The sequence below is a fragment of the Crocuta crocuta genome, unplaced genomic scaffold (assembly GCF_008692635.1).
Source record: "Crocuta crocuta isolate KB4526 unplaced genomic scaffold, BGI_CrCroc_1.0 scaffold213, whole genome shotgun sequence".
NCBI lineage: Eukaryota > Metazoa > Chordata > Mammalia > Carnivora > Hyaenidae > Crocuta > Crocuta crocuta.
The window spans coordinates 5,252,243-5,265,643 of record NW_027529442.1 but is presented as its reverse complement, the minus strand read 5'-3'; the positions used below and the strand labels follow the sequence as shown (position 1 = coordinate 5,265,643).

The following is a 13,401-nucleotide window of genomic DNA, read 5'->3' as shown; positions in this document are numbered from 1 at the left end:
TTGCTATTATAACAATAACAGCTACTGTTGTTATCTTCCTAGCTCAGCTTGCTATCACATCCCCAGGGAAACCTTTCTTGACCCTCTCATGAAAGCACCCTATTTTATAATCACATTGCTCCTGTACCTCTCCTTCGCTGGATTTAATATAGTTGCAATGTTAGATTTCAAGATGTGATTATTTGATAGCCATTTATCATGCACACCAGGCTCTAAGCTCAATAAAGACAGGGACAGGGTCTGTTACACTCATCGCTTTATCCCAACACCTGGCTCAGTGCCCAGTCCAAAGCAGGCTTTAGTAAATACTTAGTGAAGGAATGAATGAAATAATAAATTTAGTAGCTTAGCAAAGTGGACTTTTACCCCATTATTTAATTTATCTGAACTTCCTCTAGCACTTGTTACTCGAAGAATGATCTACGGGTCAGGAACAGCAGCCTAACCTGGGAAGCTTGGGGGAAATCTCAGGGCTCACTCCAGACCTATAGAATCTAAACGCGCACAGTAACAAAATCCCCAAGTAATTCGCATTCTTATCAAAGTTTTACAAGTATGGACCCTTGCCTACTCTTGACCGATCCCAAAGTTGGGGGAGAGGGAGGAGAGGGAAGGCAAAAGAAAGGGAAGAAAGGAGAGGGGGGCGGAGAGCGAAGGAAAGGGAAGGGGAGCGGAGGGAAGGAAAGGGAAGGGGAGTGGAGGGGAGGAAAGACCAGATCACTAAATTTCCTGGGTAAAACAGCACTCCCTTCCACAATCCCAGGTCTCTTTACATTCCCAATACAAACATTATTACAAATATTACCATTTCTAAAAACCAGCTGCATTTAAATTTTTTTCAGCCTTGGCCCAGCCACTCTTATTTCCTATTCACATATGATTTTTTCCAGAAGACTCTTTTGGCCTCCATTGAATAATTTATTTCAGAGACTTTATATCCTAAAATATTCTCTGGAGGAGACAGAAACACCATCTGTGCCCATTTCTGGAAAAACAGCCCCAAGCCATGAAGTAGGGGTGTCATTGTCATGACAGAGTTGCAAAATGCCCACTTGTCTCCCACAACCCCAGAGAGGAGGGGAAAACACACGTCAGAATCTCTTCTACCAAAATAGCACCAAGCCAGTCCCACTCCAACAGCCCTAAGAGATTATAAAAATATGCATGGTACCCAGTTGACCTTGGGAAAAATTACAGCCTAGCTTGTTAATGAAGAGGTTATTATTCTTAGAATGTATTCCCATTTTTGAATGGGGAAGCACATTCATCACTGGATAGTGATATGGAAGAACTCCCAGAGTTTCCATGAATGATTCATTCGCCTGTGTTCAATCTTACACGTTTTGTGGGATAGGATTTCAAAATTCCCTTTGTTGCAGTGCTCTCTGCTCCCGAGAGAAGGCATGTGCCTGGCAGAAACAACGCACATCTCACTCGGTTGGGTCCCGCCTCCACCAGGGCCCTGACCTGGCAAGACCTGAATCTGTGAGCGGATAGTTACCAAATGGTACTTGAATTTGCTGCTGCACGTTCTCCCGGACCTTCTTCCTTGCCTAGGACTCTCCTCTCTCTGACTCTCTCTCCCTTCCCATCTCCTACGTGTGTAAGGAATGCTGCTTGGGAAATAAAGAAGCTGCCCAATGTGTAGAATTAGTACCTGGAGTGGGTCTGTCCCTGTGGTCATGGAGTCCCTTCCCCTAATGTTTCATGTGGCTCCTGCCAGGGTCACAGGCATGGACACGAGAAGGGGATATTAGGACAAGCGGGGTGAGAACACGGGCAGAGATCCAGACTGACATGATAGCTGTGAGCCAGGGGCCCAAATGGGGCCCTTCCCCCCATCTATAGGCACAGCAAACAGGAGGTCATTGATGACCTGCAGGAGGACAGTAGCCAGCTGAGCCCAGTCCAGGGTAATGTAAAGAAATGGTGTTCATGGGGCACCTGGGTGGCTCAGTCGGTTAAGCATCCAACTTTGATTCGGGTCATGATGTCATGGTTCTTGGGTTTGAGCCCCATGTCAGGCTCCACGCTGATGGTGTGGAGCCTGCTTGAGATTCTCTCTCTCTCTCTCTCTCTCTCTCTGTCCCTCCCCCACTTGTGCTTTTTCTCTCTCTCTCAAAGATAAATAAGTAAAATTTTAAAAATAGAAAAGAGAACACTTCCCAAATCATTTTAAAAAAAAAAAGGCTTCAAGGTCACAGAGCTGAGAACTTGAATCCTGCCTCTCATACTTGCTAGCTATGCTTCCTTGGGAAAATTGCGTTTTATCGTCTGAGCCTCACTTTCTTCATTTTTTTTTTTTTTGATCTGTGATTTTGTTTTTAATTATGTTAAGCCTTATCACATAATTTAAAAATCTGTGATGATATATCTCCTTTACTTTAACCCCTCTAAAGAGTTGGCAAAAGCGCCATTACCAATCATACATATATGGTAAATCCACAGTTGTATTTGTGAATAGCTGTTGAGAAGACAATCTTGAATGATAACTTCGTAAAGAATTCACAAGCCAAATCTGCTTCTATAACCTATCACACTGAATTTTAAAAGCACTGACCTTACAGATCATCTGTAAAATGTGAGAAGTGTTAATATTCTTTATTTAATTTTATACATAAACCACACTAAAATGCCTTTCATTAAGCAAAAGGCAACATTTACTTGCAGGGAATTTTAATTAAATTGGCATAGTTAAGACTAAAAAGATAAAGTGGACGTTGCCAGCTTATCTTCAGCCCTTGCCTTTAACAGGCTAACAAACACAACTTGAAACACAGCTGATGTCTTGCTGTTCTGATATAATGGATTTCCTCAGTATTTAAATATATTAATATAACCAGTTATATAAATCTAAATATAAAACCAATCTCCTATATAAGTTTAGACATGGCATTTACCATCTCTGAAAAGCTTAACATCTAATCAATTCCAATCATATTTTTTGAAGGGGAAAACAGTGACAGCACTTGCTGAACCAGAATTACTATCAAAGTTCAAAAAGCCAATCATATTCATTTAACCACAAGCCAATCTCATTTAAATCAGAACTGTCCAAAATATTCTATCAGCCATTCATGATCTGAATTCTGGTGTATGAGATCAATTTAAATATGGTACACATAAAAAAGTCGTGAGACATTTTTGTTTTGTAATAAATAAGGCAACAGCCAACTATTACTCCTTAGTAGCTTTTTTGAGATAAACTATCAAGTCTGCTCTTTCCCCTGCCTTCTTAACGCCAGCGAAGATCATTTTTGTTCCTGGGATGTACTTCTTGGGATTCTCCAAATACTCCATCAGTGTCTCCTCTCCCCAGGTGATGCCTTTGTTCTTGTTGGCATCCGTGTAAGAAAATCCAGGGGCTTGACCCGTCTTTCGCCCAAATAAACCGTGGAGATTTGGCCCCGTCTTGTGTTTGCCTCCCTTTTCCACGGTATGGCACTGGGCACACTTCTGAACAAAAATCTTCTTGCCTTTCTCAACATCACCCATTTTTAAATCGCTCTTTGGTCGCGCGCGAAGCGAAGGTGCCCACTCCCAAGCCGGACGTCCAGCTCTCTCCACTTTCTTCATCTTTTAAAATAATGGTATATAATACCCCTTTGTGGGCTTTTGTGGCGACTAAGGAAGGTATTTCCATAATGCTCTGGCATGTGGCGATTCTCAAGCAATGTTAGTGGCCTACTCTCAGTTCCAGTACTGTGCTGAATGTACCACGACATGTGTCCTTGACCCTCACAATGCTGGTGGGAAAACAAAGGGTCATTGATGACCTGGAGGAGGGCAGTAGCCAGCTGAGCCCAGTCCAGGCTAATGTAAAGAAATGGACACCTGGGTGGCTCAATCAGTTAACCAACTGGGGGGTAGTCGAAAGTAAGGGAGAAGAAGACACTGTGAGCTAGTATTTATCTACAAGTGTGACTTAAAGAATACTTGGCTCTCCAAACAGCCATGAGGTATTGAAATCATGGTTAAAAGGAATTCTCTTTTGAACATAAAGTATGTGGTGAGCTTGTTTATTATTTCATTTTTTCCCATTAGCTATTTTAACATCATTTGCCTTTTACTTACTTTTTTAAAGTTTATTTAAGAGTGTGTTCATGTGTGTGTGTGCTCATGGGCATGAGTGGGGGACGGTGTCTCGTGCACGTGCACACACACACACACACACACACAGAATTCCAAGCAGGCTCTGCACTGTCAGTGTTGAGCCCAACATGGTACTCGATCCCACAAGCTGTGAGATCATGACCTGAGCCAACATCAAGAGTTGGACACTTGGGGCACCTGGGTGGCTCAGTCATTAAGTGTCTGACTCTTGGTTTCAGCTCAGGTCATGATCTCACAGTTTCATGGGTTCAAGCCGCACATGAGGCTCCACACTGATAGTGCAGAGCCCACTTGGGATCCTCTGTCTCCCTCTTTCTCTCTGCCCCTCCCCAACTCATGCTGTCTCTGTCTTCAAAATAAATAAATAAACTTTAAAAAATGATATAAAAATAAAGACTCAGATCCTTAACCAACTGAGCCACCCAGGCAACCCCTTATTTACCTTCTGAAAGCCATTGGTGCCTCTCCTCCACAGTTACTACTGAAATAAACTCTTCCTGCCATCTAGACCCTTCCTTATTGGTCCTAAACAGAGTTTGAGAAGAGGATTCAGATGGCTCTCAGTCAGAGCTTTCAGCCTGGCTCCGGTGGCACTGGGACCCTGTTCCAATAAGCCACCTCCTTGCCATCGTACTGGGGCTGCTTTATCAAGGAAGCAATGTTGAGGGGAGGGAAACACTTGGAGACTGATGCAGTGTCAGGGAAAGGGGTCTTAATCCATAGAGCTCTTGGCACATCAGTCTTTAATTTGTAGGAGAGAGAAAGCCATCTCAAAGTGTCTGTCGGGCGTTTCAGGAGCTGAAAGTCTAGGCTGATGTGATGAGTCTCCCCCTATAGTCTGGTGGGACTCTGTTGATCGATGAAGTTGTTTTGCCCAGGGTGAAGACATGAGGCGTGAGCTGCTGAGGCCACGAGGCTGAACTGAAAGCTAAGGGCAGTTCTGCTATTCCGGATGATTGCTGACTTAGCACCACTTTGAATGGTAACTCACTCAAAGCATTTCTAGAGATGCCTCTGTTGTTTTACTGTTCTCCCCCTCCCCCTGCCAGCCGTATGCTCATCACACTTGCATTTGATGAGAAATGGTGAGACCTTTGTAGTTACTTAGCCATTCATCATGAGCCACTATCTACCTTCTTGGGAAGTTTTGGGACACAGCAGGGAGAAACTAGGGCTGCCCATGGGAATCACCTGGGAGTCTCAAAGCCCAGGCCATATCTCATATCAGTTCAATCTGAGTCTTTGGGAGCTAGACACAGGCATCAGGATTTTGTTTTGGAAGCTTCTCGAGTGATTCTCATGTGAAATCAAGTTTGAGAACCAATCAATGGTGTGAGTGGAGGGAGGCATTGTGCACAGTGAAACAGCCGGAGGTCTACAGAAATGCTTTGAGTGGGGTACCATTCCAAGTGATGCTAAGTCAGCGAGCATCAGGAATAGCATACAGATGATGCGCGTGGCCGACCAACCACCCCTGACTTTCAATTCAGCCTCTTAGTCTCCGCACAACCTCATTAACTCTGACGGGATTCTTTGTATTCATCAGTCCTTAACACTGAGCAACTGAGAGAGGCAGTGGAAATGTTCTCTGCACCTTTTTGCATATCTTAGGAAACATTTTTTAAGTTTATTTATTTTTGGAGAGAGAGAGGAGAAAGAGAATCCCAAACAGGCTGCGTGCTGTCAGCACAGAGCCGCACTCAGGGCTCAATCTCATGAACTGTGAGATCATGACCTGAGCCGAAATCTACAGTCCGACGCACAACTGACTGAGCCACCCAGGCACCACGTAGGAAACGTTTTATGTAAAGTCACGTCTTCTTATGTTGAGTGTCAAGTACCCCATCAATCAAAGTAGATAAGCCTAGAGCCCTGATCTTTTAAAATTCTTCACATGCATGCCCATGTCCTCTATACCAGGAACAATGCAAGTTGCTAGTGATTTGATGTTGAGGACGACAATGATATTAATATCACTATAATCAGCAATAACAACTAACATACACTCAGCACTTACCCTGGCCGGGTACTATACTAAGCCCTGTCCCCATATTGCTAATCTATTCAACTCATAAACAGTAAGGTATATACTCTTAGCATTTTTCTTACCTATGCATGAGATTTAAAGAGGTTAAGTAACTTGCCCAAGGTTACACAGCTAGCATGTGCCAGGGATTTGAAATCTTGTTTGCCATGCAATAATGAATGAGGCAAATGAGGCAGTGACCTACTTTTTAATTAATATTTTTATTATTTTATTTTGGCATCACCAGATCTAACATAATAATGGGCCCATGACATCTTGTACAAGGCATTTGCTGAATTAGACATTTTCCTGCTCTCTCGGCCTGGTATGTAAAACAGATACATGATGACTGTAATATATGATATGATATGATATGATATATGATATGATATTAGTATGTTGTCAGAAAACAAATCAGGGACAATTAATTCTGCTTAGATAGAACGGTGGAGGAAGATTTATTAATAGAAGAGGGTATTTTTTAAAGGGCTTTACAGACTGAATAGGAGCCTGCCACATGGAAGAAAAAGAAGCATGCCAACTGGGGCAGATAGAAGGAGCAAACATACAGGCATAAGGGATTCTGGAGAAATGATCAGCCTATATCAGTTCTCAAAATTAAGGGTGTATTGGAATCACTTAAGGGCTTGTTAAAAAAACACAGAATGCTGGGCCCAATACCCTGATCTTTCAATTCAGTAGGGCTGTGTGAGATCATGAATTTGCATTTCTAATGAGTTCTCGCGTCATTCTTATCCTTCTTGTCCAGGGACAACACATTGTTGAGAGCCCCAGTCTACTTACAAGGATCATCTGGAAACCCCCACAGCTGTGTGTGTGTGTGTGTGTGTGTGTGTGTGTGTGTGTGTGACACAAGCCAAAGTCAGCAAGACTTGTGTATGTGTCTGTGTGTGTGTCTGTGTGTGACACAAGCCAAAGTCAGCAAGACTTGCCCCAAAAGTAAAATCTCTGAAGAGATGAGGATTTCTTCTTTTCCTGCAAGGAGTGGTGGTTAAATTTTACTGTTGGTTTTGGGAGCAATTCATACTGAAGTCGTCCAGTGGGAGGAAGCAGAGAAACCACAATTCAGGGCTGAAACGAGGAAACCTGGGATTTTATTGCATCTGTGCCCCATCAGTGCCCTTATTCGCGCGGTACTGAAGGCCCGAAGCTAGCGGAGACCAAGCACACTAGATCTTTTGTTGTGCGAGCAAGGATTTGTGTCCAGTTCACAGCGAAGATGGCATTTTTTACATCTCTTCCTGCAGTTTTGGCGCTCAATCTGCTGACCCCAGGTGAGTTCCTGTGTTTATCACCAACCTGATCTGTTGACCGCCGAGGGCCGTGAGCAGGGATGGGGGACAAGTCTGGAATGTTCTCCCACACAAAGAATGGAGAGGGAGGTGGAATGCCGAGCTCATTGGGAAGGCTCCGACAGATGACATCGTTGTGAAATTATTCCTTTTCCTCTGTTTCTAATTCAATTACTACGCTTTGCTTCTCTCATTCTCCAGGATGGAAAAACCTAGGTTGTGTCTGCCATTGCTCCTCAACAAATTCCATGGGAGGTGAGCAACCTTTCCAGGGCTGCCTGCAGTTTTAGGGTCTTCCTCTTTCAGCCCCCACCTGGATAGGACAGATCCCAGCTAGATCTGGAGGTCCTGTCTGTGCAGCCATTGGAAAACATGTGGCATCTAGCTCCGATGCCCGATTTTGTCACTAGGTTGGTTTGCCAGCTGATGGCCACCAGCTGTGTGTGTTAACATTTCTGGCAGGGTCCCTTCCAGACCCCACCATCACTCCCAGGAAGGAGAAACAGAAGTAGGAACCGCCTCCCAGAGGAAGAAAACAAAACCGTGTTGTTTGGATTCTGTGTTCCATCTTTGTTTTCACTTCAAACGCAATTCCCCACTTCTCTGTTGTAATTTTCTAGAAAATTTCCAGAAGCCTGCTTAGTAGCCGACCCAGTGACTGGCCAAAGCCCATGGCACCAGTCATTTTTCATTTTGGGGTTTTTACTTTCTTGCTGTTGGCCAGGTAGGAGGAGAAAGAGAATGATGGTCTAAAAACCAAACAGTACCTGAGACAGGTGAGCCCTGGGCTCCATTCTCTTAGGGGAACGGGTGCTTTATTATCGGTATTATGGATGAGACTCTGGCTTCCCTTCCAGAGATGAAGTATTTTTGTCATCATGTCTATTATTCTTCACAAGAACCCAATTAGGCAAGACTGCCTCAGCAGAGGGGGCTGATTAAATTCACAGATTTATTGCAAAACCACTTTGGGAGTTATGGAAAATGAGTTTAGCTGCTGAGCTGCCTTGCTTTACAGGGGAAAAAAAAAGTCAAGCTGCAAGGCTGCACCTTGGATTATCCATCTATAACAGATCATAAAATACCCATTACCTTGCACACAGTTTATCTTTCTCCAGAGAGGCTCAAGATTCTTCTTCCAGGCTCCTGGTACCTCCCCCAAGGATAGGGGATGGCTTCCGTGCTCGGGGAGCCCCAGGGGGACTTCTTCCCTATGGTGGTGGCGGGATGGGGGAAGGCAGAGATCTGCCTCCAGGATATAGGTCAAAAGGCAGTTTTTGCTTTGCAAATCTCATAGCCGATGTGTGCAGGCAGTCTTTGTCTTTGGGTCCCAGCAAAGCTGCTGTAAGTAGGAATGATATAAATGAAATCTGATTTTCCATACAAAAGAGGACAGCACTGAGGATCCCTCCCCCAAAACCTGATGTCCAAAATGCTATAGAAACAACCACAAACATTATTTTGAAACTTTTAACTTGCTAGTGAGGATATCCCAGACAAACAGCCATTCTCCCCACCCCCAAAGTCTCAGTTTTTTTTTAAGGCAGCATTTCCCAGAGTGTTTTCTGTAGGACATAAAGCTCAGAGGATGCCCTGGGATAAAGGGCTTATGGTGGTAAAATTGGGGCCCTGCTGCATGTTATGTGTCCCGTGACTTGCAGTCCTCATTAACATAATAAAAATATGAGCTGAGTCTCATTGAAAGTCTACCTGAGCCAAGCACCTTATATATTTTATCTCATTAGGTCTTCAAAAAACAATCCCCTGATTGATCCCATTTCGCACCTGAGGAAATTGAGGTGTGGCGCAGTTAAATGGGTTGCCTGGTTAAAAGGGAAAAGGTCAAGCCGGGTTTCAGATCTGTTCTCATTCGCAGATGCACGCTCTTAACCTCTAAGCTTCCTCACTTTCTCACTGACTGCATTGATACTTTGACACTTGGCGGTTAGTGGTTTTGTTTTCATTATTGCTTTTTTATACAGTTGAGGCCATTCTTAAGTACAGCAATTGGCCATAGTTTGTTGGCATCTCTGATGTTCATTCATGTCTTCACATAGAGCCAAGTTGATATCCTTTTAGGTGTCAGCTCCCGCTAACATCAAGCTTTTATGCTCTGATCTCACATGGCCTTCAGATAACTGCTCCAAGCACGCTTTCGTGGATTTTCGCCTATATCTCTGACAGTTTATAGATACACAAAGAGGTAAGGGAGGCAGGATGTGTCTGAGTTTATCTACCCTGTCTTTGGCAAGAGAGTCTTCATCCACCAAATGAAAGTGAGTAAAAAGCAAGCGTAGGATTAAAAAAAAAAAAAAGGACACCCAGGGTATGCCGTTAACTCTTGTGTCTGTGGGGTTGGGATTTCCTGCACCAATGACATCTTAATAACCATTAGCTGGCCTGTCATTTTATCTGAGAGATGTCGGGGGAGGGGTGAGGAGAAGGGGAGACAGCGAATGGTTCTGTACTCTCAGTTTCTCCCGAAAGAAAGTATTCATTAGATTTAGGAAAGCGTTTGCCTGCTAATCACTTTACCAAAGCATGCACTTGCTCAGGAAATGGGCTTTGCGAGGCTGGTGAAGAGAAGAATGTGTGTTAGTGGTAAGGGCCCTGTCTCAGCAGGAGCAGGGTCAAAAGGTACTAGAAGTGGTGTCCTCGGTCATGTAAGATTATGCAGGGTGCCTAATCTCCTCCATCATGCTTGACCCCAATTAAGTCCGCTTCCTTCCGTATATGTCTGTGTTCTCTGAGAGCCCGTCCACACGGGAAAGGTCTTGCCCTCCCTTTAGCCCCTTGATCAGTCAGGAAAAACTTTAATGAGCACCTACACTACGGTCAGTGTTTCCTTACACACGGGCGCGTTGCCTGATGCGGACTGGATGATGTTCAAGGCCATTTTTTCGTGGTTGAAACTGTGTTCCAGGCTCTCCCCGGATTATCTCCTTCTATACCCATAACAGTCATAAAAGAGAGAGCCTATTATTAGTTGTAGTTTACGAAAGAGAAAAATGGGGCTCGGAGAGGAGGGATGGCTTGTTAAAAGACACACAGCTAATGGGGGACAGAGCCAGGAAACTAACTTTATGCCCTCGAATTTGAAAGCCAGTACGTTTTATGACTCGCGCATGCAATAAGTGAATGAGAGCTCCTCCCCTGCTGTTCTTTGCAAGGACTAGATGGGTGCTATTTAGGAAGTATACAGAAAAAAAAAACAAACAAACCTTGATTCTTGGTTTTAAAGATGAATGTTATTACTAATTGGGTTAAGTGGTCCTCTGAGGTTGCTGGAACTAAAACAAAAATTCAGGAGATCATTTATTTTAGGAAAAACACTAATTATATGGATATACATTCTTCTGGGTGAAAAAGAACTCCAGTGTTGTCTGCAGCCTAAACAGACCACCTCTCATTTGGCTGGGATTGAGATCTTAGAATATTATTAATAATTAATAACATTAGATATTAGAGTTCGCTCTTTCTTCAGCTGTACAAAAGGCACTTAAAGCTGTTCTGAAATAGTATTTAATTCCCTCAAATCACACTTTTCAAACTTTTTAAAACTTAGGTGATGACTAGTAATCTTACGACCGTGAAAATGCCAGTTCCCGGGGAGGGGGAGGGGGAGGGTGGGCGAGTGGCTAACCATTCTGCTCTCGAACACTGGAAGCTTTCAATATTAAGCAGAGGTTATTCACCAATGAAAAGAAAGGAGCTATCCAGTCACAAAAAGACATGCGGGAGCCTTAAATGCATATTGCTAGGTGAAAGACACCGGTCTGAAAGGCCGCATCCTTTAGGATTCCCACTGTATGACTTTCTAGAGAAGGCGCAACTCTGGAGACCATGAAAAGATCAGTGGTGGCCTGGGTTGGGGGGAGGGAGGGCTAAATAGGCAGAGCACAGAGGAGTTTTAGGGCAGGGAAGCTACTGTATGTGATAGTATAATGTGATATATGTCATGACACATTTGTGAAAAACCCTCGATTGTAAGACACAGAGAGTGATGTAATATAAACTATGGATTTTAGTTAATAACAACGTATGGCTATAGGCTCATTGATGACAAGTGTACCCCAGGAATGCGAGATATTGGTAATGTGGGAAACTGAGGAAGGAAGCAATGTGAGGGAGTCACTGGGAACTCGGTACTCCCTGTTCAGTTTTTCTGTAAGCCTAAAACTGCTCCCCAAGAACATCTATGAAGTTTTGTTTTTGTTTTTTGGGGTTTTTTTTTGTTTTTTTTTGTTTTTTTTTGTTTTTTGTTTTTTATTTTTTTTTTGTTTTTTGTTTTTTGTTTTTGTCTTAAAGCGGAAGAGAATCACACTGTTTTGCAGCATCATGGCATCTCTGGAGAAGACAGTGTCCTTGCAGAAAAAAGAAATTGACAATCCTCTCCGTGCATAATACTAACCCCGTGCTCAGGCTGTGACAACCAAGGAATATACGAAAGGTCAATTTAAACGTCTCAGTGGGTTGGAAAGACAAAGCGGACTTTGTGCCACAATAGAACTCATCCTGTGGAACCGTGGAGATGGCAGGAGATAAAACAATACTCTTTATCACCAGCAGACTAACCAGCAAGGACATGTTCTTTCTATTTATCCTATAGGCTCCTCAGGACAATGGGTCGTTTGTTCCTACACCTGTTGAAAGGAGAAGGAGCCCCTAACCAGAGACCTTGTGGGTTTATGTGAGGCCATGCAGTTCAGATTTCTTACCTCTGTGTCTGATGGTACACCCCATTTCGTAATATGCCTTCCAGCGACGGAACTTGGGAGACAGAGCCCTCAGCCTTCGAAGGGAAAGAAGCGGGTCCAAACTTTACTGGAGGAGAATGATGGAGTATAGAAACCTTTGTAGGAGAGCAGTGTAACCAAGTGGTGGCTTGTTCTGGCTGTCACCCAGACATGAGTTCTCGGGGTTGTGGGGGGAGGGAGGGGTGGTCTTTCCCTGTCCTCGGCTTCTAGGACTAGGCAGGGTCAAGGCTCAACAGAGGTGAGGACTGCTGCACAAATGAACCTTCAGGACTTTACTAAAGAAAAGGGAACAGCTAAATAATTGGTCAAGATTGACTGCTGATTTTTCCAGCTGTTTCATGGAAGTTTCCAGATAAACATGTCCGTGGGCACATGTACACTGATGACTTTTTTCATTCTAAATTCTTGCTTGTAATGGGATCCGTTGGTTTTACTGCCTTCTTTGGGGGAAAGAAAACACAGTCTAATTTTCTTTGGGGCAAACAACCCTCCCCTTATTTTTAGTGTGTGAAGTTTGATTTTAATACTTCCTTTTGGCTCAAAGGGATGGTCTGTGGCTTGGGCCCAGCCAGTTAGTGTTATTTCCCCTTGGCTTCAGAGGAATTCAGTGAAAGATGTATAACTCCAGCTGCGCCCATGAGAATCACACCTGAGATTTTGCTGCTTGATTTAGAAAGAAGCATTCTTTTTTTGCTAAGATTGAGAAATGGGTAAAATGCAAGCTTTATGGTTACTAGCAGACGACTTGGCCAGCACTTGGGAAAAATATTCTTGAAAATAAAGCCAAAATAGGGGTGCCTGAGTGGCTCAGTTGGTTAAGCTTGGTTTCAGCTCAGGTCATGATCTCACAGTTTCGTGAGTTTAAGGCCCAAGTCAAGCTGCACTGGCAGCACAGACCCTGATTGGGATTCTCTCTCTCCCTCTCTCTCTCTCTGCCCCTCTCCCACTCATGCTATCTCTGTCTCTCTCAAAATAAATGAACTAAAAGAAAAGAAAGCCAAAATAAAAGAAAATTGAGCTGAGAGATGGAGAAAGAACAAGTCCTGGAAAACATATTTGAGCAACTTGAACCACCCGAGCCCAAAGTCAACCCATTTCCAGGACCCTTAAATGAAATGGACACCTAAATTCTCAGGATTTCAACCACCTTATAACCAACTGTACACACACACACACACATTTATATACATGG

General features: G+C 43.7%; 1 protein-coding gene, 1 long non-coding RNA gene and 1 pseudogene across 4 annotated transcripts in view; 1 reads left to right on the top strand and 2 right to left on the bottom strand.

The window, feature by feature from the left end:
• Positions 1–13,401, bottom strand: part of LOC144228446 (uncharacterized) — a 402,465-nt gene that overhangs the window by 277,877 nt on the left and 111,187 nt on the right. The gene's annotated exons all lie outside the window — the stretch shown is intronic.
• On the bottom strand, positions 3,178–3,676 carry LOC144228432 (cytochrome c pseudogene; annotated as a pseudogene).
• Positions 3,848–6,986, top strand: LOC144228448 (uncharacterized). Its single transcript, XR_013334201.1, has 3 exons — positions 3,848–3,959; positions 6,387–6,464; positions 6,909–6,986. It is a non-coding gene; the product is annotated as an uncharacterized LOC144228448 (long non-coding RNA).